Source organism: Tasmannia lanceolata, unplaced genomic scaffold (genome assembly GCF_043159265.1).
Source record: "Tasmannia lanceolata isolate RefF3 unplaced genomic scaffold, GAP_Taslan_0.1 ptg000001l, whole genome shotgun sequence".
NCBI lineage: Eukaryota > Viridiplantae > Streptophyta > Magnoliopsida > Canellales > Winteraceae > Tasmannia > Tasmannia lanceolata.
Genome location: NW_027518678.1, coordinates 4,801,638 through 4,821,566, shown reverse-complemented (window position 1 = coordinate 4,821,566; position 19,929 = coordinate 4,801,638).

Sequence of the window (19,929 nt, the reverse complement as noted above, 5' to 3'; positions counted from 1 at the left end):
ACGAAACGTAGATGAAAAACTACAAGTATTTTGAGAGTTATGATAGAAGTGGTTAGACTCGCGCTTTGGTTTAGTAATTTACTGACCTACCTTCGATTGATTGACAATAACTCAGTCAATTCGACTCGTAATTCATTGAAATTAGTTCCATTTCGAAGGAATCGAAGTGTAGTTTAAAACGAAAGAAACGAAGATGAAAAACTTCAATTATTTTGAGAGTTATGATGGAAATAGTTAGACTCGCGCTGTGGTTTAGCAATTTACTGACCTAACTCCGATTGATTGACCATAACTCACTCAATTCAACTCGTAATTCATTGAAATTAGCTCCATTTCGAAGGAATCGAAGTGTAGTTTAAAACGAACGAAACGGAGATGAAAAACTACAATTATTTTGAGAGTTATGATGGAAGTGGTTAGACTCGGGCTTTGGTTTAGCAATTTACTGACCTACCTTCGATTGATTGACCATAACTCAGTTAATTCGACTCGTAATTCATTGAAATTAGTTCCATTTCGAAGGAATCGAAGTGTAGTTTAAAACGAAAGAAACGGAGATGAAAAACTCCAAGTATTTTGAGAGTTATGATGGAAATAGTTAGACTCGCGCTTTGGTTTAGCAATTTACTGACCTACCTTCGATTGATTGACCATAACTCAGTTAATTCGACTCGTAATTCATTGAAATTAGTTCATTTCGAAGGAATCGAAGTGTAGTTTAAAACGAAAGAAACGGAGATGAAAAACTCCAAGTATTTTGAGAGTTATGATGGAAATAGTTAGACTCGCGCTTTGGTTTAGCAATTTACTGACCTACCTCCGATTGATTGACCATAACTTACTAAATTTTACTCGTAATTCATTGAAATTAGTTTAATTTTGAAGGAATCGAAGTGTAGTTTAAAACGAAAGAAACAGAGATGAAAAACTCCAAGTATTTTGAGAGTTATGATGGAAATAGTTAGACTCGCGCTTTGGTTTAGCAATTTACTGACATACTTCCGATTGATTGACCATAACGCACTCAATTTAACTCGTAATTCATTGAAATTAGTTCCATTTCGAAGGAATCGAAGTGTAGTTTAAAACGGAAGAAACAAAGATGAAAAACTTCAAGTATTTTGAGAGTTATGATGGAAATAGTTAGACTCGCGCTGTGGTTTAGCAATTTACTGACCTAACTCCGATTGATTGACCATAACTCACTCAATTCAACTCGTAATTAATTGAAATTAGCTCAATTACGAAGGAATCGAAGTGTAGCTTAAAACGAACGAAACGTAGATGAAAAACTACAAGTATTTTGAGAGTTATGATAGAAGTGGTTAGACTCGCGCTTTGGTTTAGTAATTTACTGACCTACCTTCGATTGATTGACAATAACTCAGTCAATTCGACTCGTAATTCATTGAAATTAGTTCCATTTCGAAGGAATCGAAGTGTAGTTTAAAACGAAAGAAACGAAGATGAAAAACTTCAAATATTTTGAGAGTTATGATGGAAATAGTTAGACTCGCGCTGTGGTTTAGCAATTTACTGACCTAACTCCGATTGATTGACCATAACTCACTCAATTCAACTCGTAATTCATTGAAATTAGCTCCATTTCGAAGGAATCGAAGTGTAGTTTAAAACGAACGAAACGGAGATGAAAAACTACAAGTATTTTGAGAGTTATGATGGAAGTGGTTAGACTCGGGCTTTGGTTTAGCAATTTACTGACCTACCTTCGATTGATTGACCATAACTCAGTTAATTCGACTCGTAATTCATTGAAATTAGTTCCATTTCGAAGGAATCGAAGTGTAGTTTAAAACGAAAGAAACGGAGATGAAAAACTCCAAGTATTTTGAGAGTTATGATGGAAATAGTTAGACTCGCGCTTTGGTTTAGCAATTTACTGACCTACCTCCGATTGATTGACCATAACTTACTAAATTTTACTCGTAATTCATTGAAATTAGTTTAATTTTGAAGGAATCGAAGTGTAGTTTAAAACGAAAGAAACAGAGATGAAAAACTCCAAGTATTTTGAGAGTTATGATGGAAATAGTTAGACTCGCGCTTTGGTTTAGCAATTTACTGACATACTTCCGATTGATTGACCATAACGCACTCAATTTAACTCGTAATTCATTAAAATTAGTTCCATTTCGAAGGAATCGAAGTGTTGTTTAAAACGAAAGAAACAGAGAGGAATATTTCCAAGTATTTTGATAGTTATGATGAAAATTGTTAGACTCGCGCTTTGGTTTAGCAATTTACTGACCTACTTCCGATTGATTGACCATAACTCACCCAATTTAACTCGTAATTTATTAAAATTAGTTTCATTTCGAAGGAATCGAAGTGTCGTTTAAAACGAAAGAAACGGAGATGAAAAACTCCAAGTATTTTGAGAGTTATGATGGAAATAGTTAGACTCGCGCTTTGGTTTAGCAATTTAGTGACATACCTCCAATTGATTGACCATAACTCACTCAATTTAACTCGTAATTCATTGAAATAAGTTTCATTTCAAAGGAATCGAAGTGTAGTTTCAAACGAAAGAAGCGGAGATGAAAAACTCCAAGTATTTTGAGAGTTATGATGGAAATTGTTAGATTCGGGCTTTGGTTTAGCAATTTACTGACCTACCTCCGATTGATTGACCATAACTCACTCAATTTTACTCGTAATTCATTAAAATTAGTTCCATTTCGAAAAATCAAAGTTTAGTTTAAAACGAAAGAAACAGAGATGAAAAACTCCAAGTATTTTGAGAGTTATGATGGAAATAGTTATACTCGCGCTTTGGTTTAGCAATTTACTGACATACCTCCGATTGATTTACCATAACTCACTCAATTTTTCTCGTACTTCATTGAAATTAGTTTCATTTCGAAGGAATCGAAGTAAAGTTTAAAACGAAAGAAACAGAGATGAAAAATTCCAAGTATTTTGAGAGTTATGATGGAAATAGTTAGACTCGCGCTTTGGTTTAGCAATTTACTGACCTACCTCCGATTGATTGACCATTACTCACTCAATTTAACTCGTAATTCATTGAAATTAGTTCAATTTCGAAGGAATCGAAGTGTAGTTTAAAACGAAAGAAACGGAGATGAAAAACTCCAAGTATTTTGAGAGTTATGATGGAAATAGTTAGACTCGCGCTTTGGTTTAGCAATTTACTGACATACCTCCGATTGATTTACCATAACTCACTCAATTTTTCTCGTACTTCATTGAAATTAGTTTCATTTCGAAGGAATCGAAGTAAAGTTTAAAACGAAAGAAACAGAGATGAAAAATTCCAAGTATTTTGAGAGTTATGATGGAAATAGTTAGACTCGCGCTTTGGTTTAGCAATTTACTGACCTACCTCCGATTGATTGACCATTACTCACTCAATTTAACTCGTAATTCATTGAAATTAGTTCAATTTCGAAGGAATCGAAGTGTAGTTTAAAACGAAAGAAACGGAGATGAAAATTTCCAAGTATTTTGATAGTTATGATGAAAATTGTTAGACTCGCGCTTTGGTTTAGCAATTTACTGACATACTTACGATTGATTGACCATAACTCACTCAATTTAACTCGTAATTCATTGAAATTAGTTCCATTTCGAAGGAATCGAAGTGTTGTTTAAAATCAAAGAAACGGAGATGAATATTTCCAAGTATTTTGATAGTTATGATGAAAATTGTTAGACTCGCGCTTTGGTTTAGCAATTTACTGACCTACCTCCGATTGATTGACCATAACTCACCCAATTTAACTCGTAATTTATTGAAATTAGTTTCATTTCGAAGGAATCGAAGTGTCGTTTAAAACGAAAGAAACGGAGATGAAAAACTCCAAGTATTTTGAGAGTTATGATAGAAATAGTTAGACTCGCGCTTTGGTTTAGCAATTTAGTGACATACCTCCGATTGATTGACCATAACTCACTCAATTTAACTCGTAATTCATTGAAATTAGTTTCATTTCAAAGGAATCGAAGTGTAGTTTCAAACGAAAGAAGCGGAGATGAAAAACTCCAAGTATTTTGAGAGTTATGATGGAAATAGTTAGACTCGCGCTTTGGTTTAGCAATTTACTGACCTACCTCCGATTGATTGACCATAACTCACTCAATTTTACTCGTAATTCATTGAAATTAGTTCAATTTCGAAGGAATCGAAGTGTAGTTTAAAACGAAAGAAACGGAGATGAAAAACTCCAAGTATTTTGAGAGTTATGATGGAAATAGTTAGACTCGCGCTTTGGTTTAGCAATTTACTGACATACTTCCGATTGATTGACCATAACTCACTCAATTTAACTCGTAATTCATTGAAATTAGTTTCATTTCGAAGGAATCAAAGTGTAGTTTAAAACGAAAGAAACGGAGATGAAAAACTCCAAGTATTTTGAGAGTTATGATGGAAATATTTAGACTCGCGCTTTGGTTTAGCAATTTACTGACATACTTACGATTGATTGACCATAACCCACGAAATTTAACTCGTAATTCATTGAAATTAGTTCCATTTCGAAGAAATCGAAGTATAGTTTAAAACGAAAGAAACGGAGATGAAAAACTCCAAGTATTTTGAGAGTTATGATGGAAGTGGTTAGACTCGCGCTTTGGTTTAGCAATTTACTGACCTACCTTCGATTGATTGACAATAACTCAGTCAATTCGACTCGTAATTCATTGAAATTAGTTACATTTCGAAGGAATCGAAGTGTAGTTTAAAACGAAAGAAACGGAGATGAAAAACTCCAAGTATTTTGAGAGTTATGATGGAAATAGTTAGACTCGCGCTTTGGTTTAGCAATTTACTGACATACTTACGATTGATTGACCATAACCCACGAAATTTAACTCGTAATTCATTGAAATTAGTTCCATTTTGAAGAAATCGAAGTGTAGTTTAAAACGAAAGAAACGGAGATGAAAAACTCCAAGTATTTTGAGAGTTGTGATGGAAGTGGTTAGACTCGCGCTTTGGTTTAGCAATTTACTGACCTACCCTCGATTGATTGACAATAACTCAGTCAATTCGACTCGTAATTCATTGAAATTAGTTCCATTTCGAAGGAATCGAAGTGTAGTTTAAAACGGAAGAAACAAAGATGAAAAACTACAAGTATTTTGAGAGTTATGATGGAAATAGTTAGACTCGCGCTGTGGTTTAGCAATTTACTGACCTAACTCCGATTGATTGACCATAACTCACTCAATTCAACTCGTAATTAATTGAAATTAGCTCAATTACGAAGGAATCGAAGTGTAGCTTAAAACGAACGAAACGTAGATGAAAAACTACAAGTATTTTGAGAGTTATGATAGAAGTGGTTAGACTCGCGCTTTGGTTTAGTAATTTACTGACCTACCTTCGATTGATTGACAATAACTCAGTCAATTCGACTCGTAATTCATTGAAATTAGTTCCATTTCGAAGGAATCGAAGTGTAGTTTAAAACGAAAGAAACGAAGATGAAAAACTTCAAATATTTTGAGAGTTATGATGGAAATAGTTAGACTCGCGCTGTGGTTTAGCAATTTACTGACCTAACTCCGATTGATTGACCATAACTCACTCAATTCAACTCGTAATTCATTGAAATTAGCTCCATTTCGAAGGAATCGAAGTGTAGTTTAAAACGAACGAAACGGAGATGAAAAACTACAAGTATTTTGAGAGTTATGATGGAACTGGTTAGACTCGGGCTTTGGTTTAGCAATTTACTGACCTACCTTCGATTGATTGACCATAACTCAGTTAATTCGACTCGTAATTCATTGAAATTAGTTCCATTTCGAAGGAATCGAAGTGTAGTTTAAAACGAAAGAAACGGAGATGAAAAACTCCAAGTATTTTGAGAGTTATGATGGAAATAGTTAGACTCGCGCTTTGGTTTAGCAATTTACTGACCTACCTTCGATTGATTGACCATAACTCAGTTAATTCGACTCGTAATTCATTGAAATTAGTTCCATTTCGAAGGAATCGAAGTGTAGTTTAAAACGAAAGAAACGGAGATGAAAAACTCCAAGTATTTTGAGAGTTATGATGGAAATAGTTAGACTCGCGCTTTGGTTTAGCAATTTACTGACCTACCTCCGATTGATTGACCATAACTTACTAAATTTTACTCGTAATTCATTGAAATTAGTTTAATTTTGAAGGAATCGAAGTGTAGTTTAAAACGAAAGAAACAGAGATGAAAAACTCCAAGTATTTTGAGAGTTATGATGGAAATAGTTAGACTCGCGCTTTGGTTTAGCAATTTACTGACATACTTCCGATTGATTGACCATAACGCACTCAATTTAACTCGTAATTCATTAAAATTAGTTCCATTTCGAAGGAATCGAAGTGTTGTTTAAAACGAAAGAAACAGAGATGAATATTTCCAAGTATTTTGATAGTTATGATGAAAATTGTTAGACTCGCGCTTTGGTTTAGCAATTTACTGACCTACTTCCGATTGATTGACCATAACTCACCCAATTTAACTCGTAATTTATTAAAATTAGTTTCATTTCGAAGGAATCGAAGTGTCGTTTAAAACGAAAGAAACGGAGATGAAAAACTCCAAGTATTTTGAGAGTTATGATGGAAATAGTTAGACTCGCGCTTTGGTTTAGCAATTTAGTGACATACCTCCAATTGATTGACCATAACTCACTCAATTTAACTCGTAATTCATTGAAATAAGTTTCATTTCAAAGGAATCGAAGTGTAGTTTCAAACGAAAGAAGCGGAGATGAAAAACTCGAAGTATTTTGAGAGTTATGATGGAAATTGTTAGACTCGGGCTTTGGTTTAGCAATTTACTGACCTACCTCCGATTGATTGACCATAACTCACTCAATTTTACTCGTAATTCATTAAAATTAGTTCCATTTCGAAGAAATCAAAGTTTAGTTTAAAACGAAAGAAACAGAGATGAAAAACTCCAAGTATTTTGAGAGTTATGATGGAAATAGTTAGACTCGCGCTTTGGTTTAGCAATTTACTGACATACCTCCGATGGATTTACCATAACTCACTCAATTTTTCTCGTACTTCATTGAAATTAGTTTCATTTCGAAGGAATCGAAGTAAAGTTTAAAACGAAAGAAACAGAGATGAAAAATTCCAAGTATTTTGAGAGTTATGATGGAAATAGTTAGACTCGCGCTTTGGTTTAGCAATTTACTGACCTACCTCCGATTGATTGACCATTACTCACTCAATTTAACTCGTAATTCATTGAAATTAGTTCAATTTCGAAGGAATCGAAGTGTAGTTTAAAACGAAAGAAACGGAGATGAAAATTTCCAAGTATTTTGATAGTTATGATGAAAATTGTTAGACTCGCGCTTTGGTTTAGCAATTTACTGACATACTTACGATTGATTGACCATAACTCACTCAATTTAACTCGTAATTCATTGAAATTAGTTCCATTTCGAAGGAATCGAAGTGTTGTTTAAAACGAAAGAAACAGAGATGAATATTTCCAAGTATTTTGATAGTTATGATGAAAATTGTTAGACTCGCGCTTTGGTTTAGCAATTTACTGACCTACTTCCGATTGATTGACCATAACTCACCCAATTTAACTCGTAATTTATTAAAATTAGTTTCATTTCGAAGGAATCGAAGTGTCGTTTAAAACGAAAGAAACGGAGATGAAAAACTCCAAGTATTTTGAGAGTTATGATGGAAATAGTTAGACTCGCGCTTTGGTTTAGCAATTTAGTGACATACCTCCAATTGATTGACCATAACTCACTCAATTTAACTCGTAATTCATTGAAATAAGTTTCATTTCAAAGGAATCGAAGTGTAGTTTCAAACGAAAGAAGCGGAGATGAAAAACTCCAAGTATTTTGAGAGTTATGATGGAAATTGTTAGACTCGGGCTTTGGTTTAGCAATTTACTGACCTACCTCCGATTGATTGACCATAACTCACTCAATTTTACTCGTAATTCATTAAAATTAGTTCCATTTCGAAGAAATCAAAGTTTAGTTTAAAACGAAAGAAACAGAGATGAAAAACTCCAAATATTTTGAGAGTTATGATGGAAATAGTTAGACTCGCGCTTTGGTTTAGCAATTTACTGACATACCTCCGATTGATTTACCATAACTCACTCAATTTTTCTCGTACTTCATTGAAATTAGTTTCATTTCGAAGGAATCGAAGTAAAGTTTAAAACGAAAGAAACAGAGATGAAAAATTCCAAGTATTTTGAGAGTTATGATGGAAATAGTTAGACTCGCGCTTTGGTTTAGCAATTTACTGACCTACCTCCGATTGATTGACCATTACTCACTCAATTTAACTCGTAATTCATTGAAATTAGTTCAATTTCGAAGGAATCGAAGTGTAGTTTAAAACGAAAGAAACGGAGATGAAAATTTCCAAGTATTTTGATAGTTATGATGAAAATTGTTAGACTCGCGCTTTGGTTTAGCAATTTACTGACATACTTACGATTGATTGACCATAACTCACTCAATTTAACTCGTAATTCATTGAAATTAGTTCCATTTCGAAGGAATCGAAGTGTTGTTTAAAATCAAAGAAACGGAGATGAATATTTCCAAGTATTTTGATAGTTATGATGAAAATTGTTAGACTCACGCTTTGGTTTAGCAATTTACTGACCTACCTCCGAATTATTGACCATAACTCACCCAATTTAACTCGTAATTTATTGAAATTAGTTTCATTTCGAAGGAATCGAAGTGTCGTTTAAAACGAAAGAAACGGAGATGAAAAACTCCAAGTATTTTGAGAGTTATGATAGAAATAGTTAGACTCGCGCTTTGGTTTAGCAATTTAGTGACATACCTCCGATTGATTGACCATAACTCACTCAATTTAACTCGTAATTCATTGAAATTAGTTTCATTTCAAAGGAATCGAAGTGTAGTTTCAAACGAAAGAAGCGGAGATGAAAAACTCCAAGTATTTTGAGAGTTATGATGGAAATAGTTAGACTCGCGCTTTGGTTAGCAATTTACTGACCTACCTCCGATTGATTGACCATAACTCACTCAATTTTACTCGTAATTCATTGAAATTAGTTCAATTTCGAAGGAATCGAAGTGTAGTTTAAAACGAAAGAAACGGAGATGAAAAACTCCAAGTATTTTGAGAGTTATGATGGAAATAGTTAGACTCGCGCTTTGGTTTAGCAATTTACTGACATACTTCCGATTGATTGACCATAACTCACTCAATTTAACTCGTAATTCATTGAAATTAGTTTCATTTCGAAGGAATCAAAGTGTAGTTTAAAACGAAAGAAACGGAGATGAAAAACTCCAAGTATTTTGAGAGTTATGATGGAAATAGTTAGACTCGCGCTTTGGTTTAGCAATTTACTGACATACCTCCGATTGATTTACCATAACTCACTCAATTTTTCTCGTACTTCATTGAAATTAGTTTCATTTCGAAGGAATCGAAGTAAAGTTTAAAACGAAAGAAACAGAGATGAAAAATTCCAAGTATTTTGAGAGTTATGATGGAAATAGTTAGACTCGCGCTTTGGTTTAGCAATTTACTGACCTACCTCCGATTGATTGACCATTACTCACTCAATTTAACTCGTAATTCATTGAAATTAGTTCAATTTCGAAGGAATCGAAGTGTAGTTTAAAACGAAAGAAACGGAGATGAAAAACTCCAAGTATTTTGAGAGTTATGATGGAAATAGTTAGACTCGCGCTTTGGTTTAGCAATTTACTGACATACCTCCGATTGATTTACCATAACTCACTCAATTTTTCTCGTACTTCATTGAAATTAGTTTCATTTCGAAGGAATCGAAGTAAAGTTTAAAACGAAAGAAACAGAGATGAAAAATTCCAAGTATTTTGAGAGTTATGATGGAAATAGTTAGACTCGCGCTTTGGTTTAGCAATTTACTGACCTACCTCCGATTGATTGACCATTACTCACTCAATTTAACTCGTAATTCATTGAAATTAGTTCAATTTCGAAAGAATCGAAGTGTAGTTTAAAACGAAAGAAACGGAGATGAAAATTTCCAAGTATTTTGATAGTTATGATGAAAATTGTTAGACTCGCGCTTTGGTTTAGCAATTTACTGACATACTTACGATTGATTGACCATAACTCACTCAATTTAACTCGTAATTCATTGAAATTAGTTCCATTTCGAAGGAATCGAAGTGTTGTTTAAAATCAAAGAAACGGAGATGAATATTTCCAAGTATTTTGATAGTTATGATGAAAATTGTTAGACTCGCGCTTTGGTTTAGCAATTTACTGACCTACCTCCGATTGATTGACCATAACTCACCCAATTTAACTCGTAATTTATTGAAATTAGTTTCATTTCGAAGGAATCGAAGTGTCGTTTAAAACGAAAGAAACGGAGATGAAAAACTCCAAGTATTTTGAGAGTTATGATAGAAATAGTTAGACTCGCGCTTTGGTTTAGCAATTTAGTGACATACCTCCGATTGATTGACCATAACTCACTCAATTTAACTCGTAATTCATTGAAATTAGTTTCATTTCAAAGGAATCGAAGTGTAGTTTCAAACGAAAGAAGCGGAGATGAAAAACTCCAAGTATTTTGAGAGTTATGATGGAAATAGTTAGACTCGCGCTTTGGTTTAGCAATTTACTGACCTACCTCCGATTGATTGACCATAACTCACTCAATTTTACTCGTAATTCATTGAAATTAGTTCAATTTCGAAGGAATCGAAGTGTAGTTTAAAACGAAAGAAACGGAGATGAAAAACTCCAAGTATTTTGAGAGTTATGATGGAAATAGTTAGACTCGCGCTTTGGTTTAGCAATTTACTGACATACTTCCGATTGATTGACCAAAACTCACTCAATTTAACTCGTAATTCATTGAAATTAGTTTCATTTCGAAGGAATCAAAGTGTAGTTTAAAACGAAAGAAACGGAGATGAAAAACTCCAAGTATTTTGAAAGTTATGATGGAAATAGTTAGACTCGCGCTTTGGTTTAGCAATTTACTGACATACCTCCGATTGATTTACCATAACTCACTCAATTTTTCTCGTACTTCATTGAAATTAGTTTCATTTCGAAGGAATCGAAGTAAAGTTTAAAACGAAAGAAACAGAGATGAAAAATTCCAAGTATTTTGAGAGTTATGATGGAAATAGTTAGACTCGCGCTTTGGTTTAGCAATTTACTGACCTACCTCCGATTGATTGACCATTACTCACTCAATTTAACTCGTAATTCATTGAAATTAGTTCAATTTCGAAGGAATCGAAGTGTAGTTTAAAACGAAAGAAACGGAGATGAAAAACTCCAAGTATTTTGAGAGTTATGATGGAAATAGTTAGACTCGCGCTTTGGTTTAGCAATTTAGTGACATACCTCCGATTGATTGACCATAACTCACTCAATTTAACTCGTAATTCATTGAAATTAGTTTCATTTCAAAGGAATCGAAGTGTAGTTTCAAACGAAAGAAGCGGAGATGAAAAACTCCAAGTATTTTGAGAGTTATGATGGAAATAGTTAGACTCGCGCTTTGGTTTAGCAATTTACTGACCTACCTCCGATTGATTGACCATAACTCACTCAATTTTACTCGTAATTCATTGAAATTAGTTCAATTTCGAAGGAATCGAAGTGTAGTTTAAAACGAAAGAAACGGAGATGAAAAACTCCAAGTATTTTGAGAGTTATGATGGAAATAGTTAGACTCGCGCTTTGGTTTAGCAATTTACTGACATACTTCCGATTGATTGACCAAAACTCACTCAATTTAACTCGTAATTCATTGAAATTAGTTTCATTTCGAAGGAATCAAAGTGTAGTTTAAAACGAAAGAAACGGAGATGAAAAACTCCAAGTATTTTGAGAGTTATGATGGAAATAGTTAGACTCGCGCTTTGGTTTAGCAATTTACTGACATACCTCCGATTGATTTACCATAACTCACTCAATTTTTCTCGTACTTCATTGAAATTAGTTTCATTTCGAAGGAATCGAAGTAAAGTTTAAAACGAAAGAAACAGAGATGAAAAATTCCAAGTATTTTGAGAGTTATGATGGAAATAGTTAGACTCGCGCTTTGGTTTAGCAATTTACTGACCTACCTCCGATTGATTGACCATTACTCACTCAATTTAACTCGTAATTCATTGAAATTAGTTCAATTTCGAAGGAATCGAAGTGTAGTTTAAAACGAAAGAAACGGAGATGAAAAACTCCAAGTATTTTGAGAGTTATGATGGAAATAGTTAGACTCGCGCTTTAGTTTAGCAATTTACTGACATACCTCCGATTGATTTACCATAACTCACTCAATTTTTCTCGTACTTCATTGAAATTAGTTTCATTTCGAAGGAATCGAAGTAAAGTTTAAAACGAAAGAAACAGAGATGAAAAATTCCAAGTATTTTGAGAGTTATGATGGAAATAGTTAGACTCGCGCTTTGGTTTAGCAATTTACTGACCTAACTCCGATTGATTGACCATAACTCACTCAATTCAACTCGTAATTAATTGAAATTAGCTCAATTACGAAGGAATCGAAGTGTAGCTTAAAACGAACGAAACGTAGATGAAAAACTACAAGTATTTTGAGAGTTATGATAGAAGTGGTTAGACTCGCGCTTTGGTTTAGTAATTTACTGACCTACCTTCGATTGATTGACAATAACTCAGTCAATTCGACTCGTAATTCATTGAAATTAGTTCCATTTCGAAGGAATCGAAGTGTAGTTTAAAACGAAAGAAACGAAGATGAAAAACTTCAAATATTTTGAGAGTTATGATGGAAATAGTTAGACTCGCGCTGTGGTTTAGCAATTTACTGACCTAACTCCGATTGATTGACCATAACTCACTCAATTCAACTCGTAATTCATTGAAATTAGCTCCATTTCGAAGGAATCGAAGTGTAGTTTAAAACGAACGAAACGGAGATGAAAAACTACAAGTATTTTGAGAGTTATGATGGAAGTGGTTAGACTCGGGCTTTGGTTTAGCAATTTACTGACCTACCTTCGATTGATTGACCATAACTCAGTTAATTCGACTCGTAATTCATTGAAATTAGTTCCATTTCGAAGGAATCGAAGTGTAGTTTAAAACGAAAGAAACGGAGATGAAAAACTCCAAGTATTTTGAGAGTTATGATGGAAATAGTTAGACTCGCGCTTTGGTTTAGCAATTTACTGACCTACCTCCGATTGATTGACCATAACTTACTAAATTTTACTCGTAATTCATTGAAATTAGTTTAATTTTGAAGGAATCGAAGTGTAGTTTAAAACGAAAGAAACAGAGATGAAAAACTCCAAGTATTTTGAGAGTTATGATGGAAATAGTTAGACTCGCGCTTTGGTTTAGCAATTTACTGACATACTTCCGATTGATTGACCATAACGCACTCAATTTAACTCGTAATTCATTAAAATTAGTTCCATTTCGAAGGAATCGAAGTGTTGTTTAAAACGAAAGAAACAGAGAGGAATATTTCCAAGTATTTTGATAGTTATGATGAAAATTGTTAGACTCGCGCTTTGGTTTAGCAATTTACTGACCTACTTCCGATTGATTGACCATAACTCACCCAATTTAACTCGTAATTTATTAAAATTAGTTTCATTTCGAAGGAATCGAAGTGTCGTTTAAAACGAAAGAAACGGAGATGAAAAACTCCAAGTATTTTGAGAGTTATGATGGAAATAGTTAGACTCGCGCTTTGGTTTAGCAATTTAGTGACATACCTCCAATTGATTGACCATAACTCACTCAATTTAACTCGTAATTCATTGAAATAAGTTTCATTTCAAAGGAATCGAAGTGTAGTTTCAAACGAAAGAAGCGGAGATGAAAAACTCCAAGTATTTTGAGAGTTATGATGGAAATTGTTAGATTCGGGCTTTGGTTTAGCAATTTACTGACCTACCTCCGATTGATTGACCATAACTCACTCAATTTTACTCGTAATTCATTAAAATTAGTTCAATTTCGAAAAATCAAAGTTTAGTTTAAAACGAAAGAAACAGAGATGAAAAACTCCAAGTATTTTGAGAGTTATGATGGAAATAGTTATACTCGCGCTTTGGTTTAGCAATTTACTGACATACCTCCGATTGATTTACCATAACTCACTCAATTTTTCTCGTACTTCATTGAAATTAGTTTCATTTCGAAGGAATCGAAGTAAAGTTTAAAACGAAAGAAACAGAGATGAAAAATTCCAAGTATTTTGAGAGTTATGATGGAAATAGTTAGACTCGCGCTTTGGTTTAGCAATTTACTGACCTACCTCCGATTGATTGACCATTACTCACTCAATTTAACTCGTAATTCATTGAAATTAGTTCAATTTCGAAGGAATCGAAGTGTAGTTTAAAACGAAAGAAACGGAGATGAAAATTTCCAAGTATTTTGATAGTTATGATGAAAATTGTTAGACTCGCGCTTTGGTTTAGCAATTTACTGACATACTTACGATTGATTGACCATAACTCACTCAATTTAACTCGTAATTCATTGAAATTAGTTCCATTTCGAAGGAATCGAAGTGTTGTTTAAAATCAAAGAAACGGAGATGAATATTTCCAAGTATTTTGATAGTTATGATGAAAATTGTTAGACTCGCGCTTTGGTTTAGCAATTTACTGACCTACCTCCGATTGATTGACCATAACTCACCCAATTTAACTCGTAATTTATTGAAATTAGTTTCATTTCGAAGGAATCGAAGTGTCGTTTAAAACGAAAGAAACGGAGATGAAAAACTCCAAGTATTTTGAGAGTTATGATAGAAATAGTTAGACTCGCGCTTTGGTTTAGCAATTTAGTGACATACCTCCGATTGATTGACCATAACTCACTCAATTTAACTCGTAATTCATTGAAATTAGTTTCATTTCAAAGGAATCGAAGTGTAGTTTCAAACGAAAGAAGCGGAGATGAAAAACTCCAAGTATTTTGAGAGTTATGATGGAAATAGTTAGACTCGCGCTTTGGTTTAGCAATTTACTGACCTACCTCCGATTGATTGACCATAACTCACTCAATTTTACTCGTAATTCATTGAAATTAGTTCAATTTCGAAGGAATCGAAGTGTAGTTTAAAACGAAAGAAACGGAGATGAAAAACTCCAAGTATTTTGAGAGTTATGATGGAAATAGTTAGACTCGCGCTTTGGTTTAGCAATTTACTGACATACTTCCGATTGATTGACCATAACTCACTCAATTTAACTCGTAATTCATTGAAATTAGTTTCATTTCGAAGGAATCAAAGTGTAGTTTAAAACGAAAGAAACGGAGATGAAAAACTCCAAGTATTTTGAGAGTTATGATGGAAATATTTAGACTCGCGCTTTGGTTTAGCAATTTACTGACATACTTACGATTGATTGACCATAACCCACGAAATTTAACTCGTAATTCATTGAAATTTTCATTTCGAAGAAATCGAAGTATAGTTTAAAACGAAAGAAACGGAGATGAAAAACTCCAAGTATTTTGAGAGTTATGATGGAAGTGGTTAGACTCGCGCTTTGGTTTAGCAATTTACTGACCTACCTTCGATTGATTGACAATAACTCAGTCAATTCGACTCGTAATTCATTGAAATTAGTTACATTTCGAAGGAATCGAAGTGTAGTTTAAAACGAAAGAAACGGAGATGAAAAACTCCAAGTATTTTGAGAGTTATGATGGAAATAGTTAGACTCGCGCTTTGGTTTAGCAATTTACTGACATACTTACGATTGATTGACCATAACCCACGAAATTTAACTCGTAATTCATTGAAATTAGTTCCATTTTGAAGAAATCGAAGTGTAGTTTAAAACGAAAGAAACGGAGATGAAAAACTCCAAGTATTTTGAGAGTTGTGATGGAAGTGGTTAGACTCGCGCTTTGGTTTAGCAATTTACTGACCTACCCTCGATTGATTGACAATAACTCAGTCAATTCGACTCGTAATTCATTGAAATTAGTTCCATTTCGAAGGAATCGAAGTGTAGTTTAAAACGGAAGAAACAAAGATGAAAAACTACAAGTATTTTGAGAGTTATGATGGAAATAGTTAGACTCGCGCTGTGGTTTAGCAATTTACTGACCTAACTCCGATTGATTGACCATAACTCACTCAATTCAACTCGTAATTAATTGAAATTAGCTCAATTACGAAGGAATCGAAGTGTAGCTTAAAACGAACGAAACGTAGATGAAAAACTACAAGTATTTTGAGAGTTATGATAGAAGTGGTTAGACTCGCGCTTTGGTTTAGTAATTTACTGACCTACCTTCGATTGATTGACAATAACTCAGTCAATTCGACTCGTAATTCATTGAAATTAGTTCCATTTCGAAGGAATCGAAGTGTAGTTTAAAACGAAAGAAACGAAGATGAAAAACTTCAAATATTTTGAGAGTTATGATGGAAATAGTTAGACTCGCGCTGTGGTTTAGCAATTTACTGACCTAACTCCGATTGATTGACCATAACTCACTCAATTCAACTCGTAATTCATTGAAATTAGCTCCATTTCGAAGGAATCGAAGTGTAGTTTAAAACGAACGAAACGGAGATGAAAAACTACAAGTATTTTGAGAGTTATGATGGAACTGGTTAGACTCGGGCTTTGGTTTAGCAATTTACTGACCTACCTTCGATTGATTGACCATAACTCAGTTAATTCGACTCGTAATTCATTGAAATTAGTTCCATTTCGAAGGAATCGAAGTGTAGTTTAAAACGAAAGAAACGGAGATGAAAAACTCCAAGTATTTTGAGAGTTATGATGGAAATAGTTAGACTCGCGCTTTGGTTTAGCAATTTACTGACCTACCTTCGATTGATTGACCATAACTCAGTTAATTCGACTCGTAATTCATTGAAATTAGTTCCATTTCGAAGGAATCGAAGTGTAGTTTAAAACGAAAGAAACGGAGATGAAAAACTCCAAGTATTTTGAGAGTTATGATGGAAATAGTTAGACTCGCGCTTTGGTTTAGCAATTTACTGACCTACCTCCGATTGATTGACCATAACTTACTAAATTTTACTCGTAATTCATTGAAATTAGTTTAATTTTGAAGGAATCGAAGTGTAGTTTAAAACGAAAGAAACAGAGATGAAAAACTCCAAGTATTTTGAGAGTTATGAGGGAAATAGTTAGACTCGCGCTTTGGTTTAGCAATTTACTGACATACTTCCGATTGATTGACCATAACGCACTCAATTTAACTCGTAATTCATTAAAATTAGTTCCATTTCGAAGGAATCGAAGTGTTGTTTAAAACGAAAGAAACAGAGATGAATATTTCCAAGTATTTTGATAGTTATGATGAAAATTGTTAGACTCGCGCTTTGGTTTAGCAATTTACTGACCTACTTCCGATTGATTGACCATAACTCACCCAATTTAACTCGTAATTTATTAAAATTAGTTTCATTTCGAAGGAATCGAAGTGTCGTTTAAAACGAAAGAAACGGAGATGAAAAACTCCAAGTATTTTGAGAGTTATGATAGAAATAGTTAGACTCGCGCTTTGGTTTAGCAATTTAGTGACATACCTCCAATTGATTGACCATAACTCACTCAATTTAACTCGTAATTCATTGAAATAAGTTTCATTTCAAAGGAATCGAAGTGTAGTTTCAAACGAAAGAAGCGGAGATGAAAAACTCCAAGTATTTTGAGAGTTATGATGGAAATTGTTAGACTCGGGCTTTGGTTTAGCAATTTACTGACCTACCTCCGATTGATTGACCATAACTCACTCAATTTTACTCGTAATTCATTAAAATTAGTTCCATTTCGAAGAAATCAAAGTTTAGTTTAAAACGAAAGAAACAGAGATGAAAAACTCCAAGTATTTTGAGAGTTATGATGGAAATAGTTAGACTCGCGCTTTGGTTTAGCAATTTACTGACATACCTCCGATGGATTTACCATAACTCACTCAATTTTTCTCGTACTTCATTGAAATTAGTTTCATTTCGAAGGAATCGAAGTAAAGTTTAAAACGAAAGAAACAGAGATGAAAAATTCCAAGTATTTTGAGAGTTATGATGGAAATAGTTAGACTCGCGCTTTGGTTTAGCAATTTACTGACCTACCTCCGATTGATTGACCATTACTCACTCAATTTAACTCGTAATTCATTGAAATTAGTTCAATTTCGAAGGAATCGAAGTGTAGTTTAAAACGAAAGAAACGGAGATGAAAATTTCCAAGTATTTTGATAGTTATGATGAAAATTGTTAGACTCGCGCTTTGGTTTAGCAATTTACTGACATACTTACGATTGATTGACCATAACTCACTCAATTTAACTCGTAATTCATTGAAATTAGTTCCATTTCGAAGGAATCGAAGTGTTGTTTAAAACGAAAGAAACAGAGATGAATATTTCCAAGTATTTTGATAGTTATGATGAAAATTGTTAGACTCGCGCTTTGGTTTAGCAATTTACTGACCTACTTCCGATTGATTGACAATAACTCACCCAATTTAACTCGTAATTTATTAAAATTAGTTTCATTTCGAAGGAATCGAAGAGTCGTTTAAAACGAAAGAAACGGAGATGAAAAACTCCAAGTATTTTGAGAGTTATGATGGAAATAGTTAGACTCGCGCTTTGGTTTAGCAATTTAGTGACATACCTCCAATTGATTGACCATAACTCACTCAATTTAACTCGTAATTCATTGAAATAAGTTTCATTTCAAAGGAATCGAAGTGTAGTTTCAAACGAAAGAAGCGGAGATGAAAAACTCCAAGTATTTTGAGAGTTATGATGGAAATTGTTAGACTCGGGCTTTGGTTTAGCAATTTACTGACCTACCTCCGATTGATTGACCATAACTCACTCAATTTTACTCGTAATTCATTGAAATTAGTTCAATTTCGAAGGAATCGAAGTGTAGTTTAAAACGAAAGAAACGGAGATGAAAAACTCCAAGTATTTTGAGAGTTATGATGGAAATAGTTAGACTCGCGCTTTGGTTTAGCAATTTACTGACATACCTCCGATTGATTTACCATAACTCACTCAATTTTTCTCGTACTTCATTGAAATTAGTTTCATTTCGAAGGAATCGAAGTAAAGTTTAAAACGAAAGAAACAGAGATGAAAAATTCCAAGTATTTTGAGAGTTATGATGGAAATAGTTAGACTCGCGCTTTGGTTTAGCAATTTACTGACCTACCTCCGATTGATTGACCATTACTCACTCAATTTAACTCGTAATTCATTGAAATTAGTTCAATTTCGAAGGAATCGAAGTGTAGTTTAAAACGAAAGAAACGGAGATGAAAATTTCCAAGTATTTTGATAGTTATGATGAAAATTGTTAGACTCGCGCTTTGGTTTAGCAATTTACTGACATACTTACGATTGATTGACCATAACTCACTCAATTTAACTCGTAATTCATTGAAATTAGTTCCATTTCGAAGGAATCGAAGTGTTGTTTAAAATCAAAGAAACGGAGATGAATATTTCCAAGTATTTTGATAGTTATGATGAAAATTGTTAGACTCGCGCTTTGGTTTAGCAATTTACTGACCTACCTCCGATTGATTGACCATAACTCACCCAATTTAACTCGTAATTTATTGAAATTAGTTTCATTTCGAAGGAATCGAAGTGTCGTTTAAAACGAAAGAAACGGAGATGAAAAACTCCAAGTATTTTGAGAGTTATGATAGAAATAGTTAGACTCGCGCTTTGGTTTAGCAATTTAGTGACATACCTCCGATTGATTGACCATAACTCACTCAATTTAACTCGTAATTCATTGAAATTAGTTTCATTTCAAAGGAATCGAAGTGTAGTTTCAAACGAAAGAAGCGGAGATGAAAAACTCCAAGTATTTTGAGAGTTATGATGGAAATAGTTAGACTCGCGCTTTGGTTTAGCAATTTACTGACCTACCTCCGATT